The sequence below is a fragment of the Lonchura striata genome, chromosome 26 (assembly GCF_050655825.1).
Source record: "Lonchura striata isolate lonStrDom1 chromosome 26, ASM5065582v1, whole genome shotgun sequence".
NCBI lineage: Eukaryota > Metazoa > Chordata > Aves > Passeriformes > Estrildidae > Lonchura > Lonchura striata.
The window spans coordinates 7,355,277-7,358,335 of record NC_140728.1 but is presented as its reverse complement, the minus strand read 5'-3'; the positions used below and the strand labels follow the sequence as shown (position 1 = coordinate 7,358,335).

General features: G+C 46.4%; 1 long non-coding RNA gene across 2 annotated transcripts in view; it reads right to left on the bottom strand.

Moving 5' to 3' along the window:
- The window catches only part of LOC146765289 (uncharacterized), a 32,805-nt gene that overhangs the window by 8,064 nt on the left and 21,682 nt on the right, over window positions 1–3,059 (bottom strand). The gene's annotated exons all lie outside the window — the stretch shown is intronic.

Below are 3,059 nucleotides of genomic sequence, written 5' to 3'. Positions count from 1 at the left end.
AAAAAATAAATAATAAAAAAATCACTGAGGCTGTGTTTTAGCAAGGACCCAAAATAACCCTGTGCTGAAGATTTCTGTGTGTTGGGGACATTGACCTCCAGAAATACCCGGCGGAGCCCCAGGCCTGTGCTGGGCGTTTCACTGAACTCTCCAAAAGCTCCAGATCCTCTCATTGTTTCCCTTGGAAGAGCAGCTGTTCTCCATTGCAGAAATTGTTTCAAAACAAATACCATCAAGGTTTTGTTGCACGGTCCTTTCCAAATCCTAGAGGGCACAGCCACCCTCCTGCACAGTTCTTGCTTTAATGCAAAAAGCAGAGCTGACCTTTGCTTCCTCCACGTAAGCAGCACCACAAGGCAGCAAATCCCCAGAGAAAATGAGCTGGGGTAAAACAGTGCCAGTGGAATTAACCCAGGACAGGCAAGAGGTGCTTCCTGGTGGGACAGTGCCAGTCTGTGTGACATGGAGGGAACAGACATCACCCCTGACCATCACTGCTCTGCCAGTTTTCACTCCCCTCTGATGCGTTTTTATGGTGTGGGGCAGCAATGTCCCAGTGATTAAGTATGGCTCTCTCTAGAACAACATATTTACAGTATTTTTGTAAATAATCACTTATCTGAAAGGCCGAGGAGGAGGCAGGCTCCTGGCTGTCCTGATCCTCCAAAGAACTCCTTGTTCTGGAGCAGGGGGAGGCAAGGAAGGCTCAGGGTGCTTTGAGTGCAGTCACAGAGGTCTCAGGAGCTCTGACACAGCAGCAGAATCCTGTCACCATCACAGGAGGGATGGAGGGACATCAGTGACACACAGTGTTCTGAGGCAGGGAAAGCATGGAAGTGGAGCAGGCTTCCACCTCTGCCCCTCAGTGGCCTTAAAGCCATGGTAACACACTGCTGTAGAACTGTTTTCCAGACCTGACACAATGGGACTAGGGAAGAACAGAGCTCCTGCTCATTCAGGACTCCTAGGTTTATGGAGAATGAGATTATTTTACCACTGATATAAGAGAACTGCAATTCAAAGTGTCTTCTGAATGCCTTTGGTAATTCCAAACATGTTTATGACCTGGCATTTCTTCAGAAGCCCTGGAAGTGATGCCTTTCTTCCTCGAGAAACACAGAGAGGGACTTTAGACTTTAGAAGGACGCTTGGTGATAGTGGGGGGTGGCTTTAAACTGAAGGAGGGTAGATTTAGATTGGACACTGAGGAGAAATTCCTCCCTGAGGGTGCCCAGAGCAGCTGTGGCTTGCCCCATCCCTGGAATTGTCCAAGGCCAGGTTTTGGAGCAACCTGGGATAGTGGAGTGTCCATGCCCATGACAGGGGGTTGGAAGAAAGTGATCCTAAAGGCTCCTTCCAGCCGAGACCAGTCTGGGATTCCATCATGATTAAAGCAAATCTTGGGAGCTATCATCCCTAATTACACATCACACCAAGAGGCCACACAGCAGAGCAGAGGAGGAAATCTGTTTGTTGATGTCACCTTAGGGAAAGAAGAAAACAACTGCAGGATTTAACTGCTCTGCAAGAACTTGCTGGATTCTGAGTGAGATCTCGGGTGATCAGACCTAACCCACAACTGCAGGAGAAGGGGTGAGGAGCAGAAGGGCCAGGTGACACCACAGCTCAACTCATGCTGCTGAAACAAAAGGTGCCAAAGCACCCAAATCAGCCTCATCTGCTTTGTTTCTGCTGTATCCAAGGGCTGTCGGGACCATCATACTCAGATAATTTACTTTCACTTGTAAAAGCTGCATTAGAATCTGTATGATGAGTCAAGACTGTAGCTCAGCGTGGAGAACAGAGCTGATGGCCTGCTCAGCCTTTTGTGTAAGGTGACAGCTGAAAAACCTGTAAGGAAGGATCTCTACAGACCAACTTTGTTCAATACTAGCTGCTCACTCACAGCACTCTCCATTTCCCAGGAGTTCCTCTGATGCCCTCAGCTTTTCCACTGCTTTTGGAACAAGTGCTACTCACTGTGTGCTGAATTCTCTTCCCAGTGTTTAAGAAGTCTACCAGTTTTAATTATATATACATATATATATATATATATATATATATATATATATATATATATGCACGATAACCAACTGCTTCCCTAAAGATGGAGCATCTTCATTTCTTCTTAAAGCCCTACTTCTAAATATAAGGATTTAAAACGTTTATGGCTAAGAAAATATAAAGCTACTTCATCTAAAAGGAGATCAACTAGAGGGATTGCTATGAAGCAGTTTGATTGGAAGAATTGCATAGTTGCTAATTCAAAATTCTGAAATTCTCTTTAGAACCTGAGGACAGAAAAGTGAGATCCTGATATTTAAAAAGCAAATCAGATCAATCTGGTTTCACCTTTAGCCAAATGCCACATGCTGGACACCCACAATTTCACTCCTGCTCAGCGGGTCTGACTAAAGAGTGAAGGTTAAATTTTGCCTGGAGGAAAACAGATCAATCTCTAGAGACATGGATCATAATCAGTTTCCATCACCCAGCATGGGACTCATCCTCTAATCACTGCTGTAATTAGTTAGGTGGGGCTTTTTTTGATAGAGGGTGTGGGAGGTGGCAACAACACATCTAAAACCCACAGGTTACTCAGTCACCCCTGCTGCTGGGGGGATGCCAAAAGCCTGGAATGGCAGAAAGCCCATTCCAACACCTACACCTGCAACCAGGCTGCACTTCATGGGGCCTGGGTGATTATTTTCCCCTCAGCTGCAATACAGACAGGAAATGTTGACTTTGACAGAGCTGAGATGGTTTACCTAACAGTCCTGCTTTCTCCCACTTTCATTTCACCCCTTACATGACACTGCTGCTCACTCTCTAATCCCTTGTTCGAGCATGCAATTAAGCGGCAGCCACACCCTTGCCGGCTCTCCCTTAGTAAGCAGCACCCCAAGAGGGCAATTACAACCGCTTGGGGAATTATTTTGCGGGGTTGGAATCACTGTGTGTGTGTTTTCACTCTTCTCAGTCTGTTGTCCTGAGGAATTCTGTGCTCTGGAGAAGTCAGTGTCCCTGTGCCTGCAAATGCCCTGATGTGGCATCTCCGG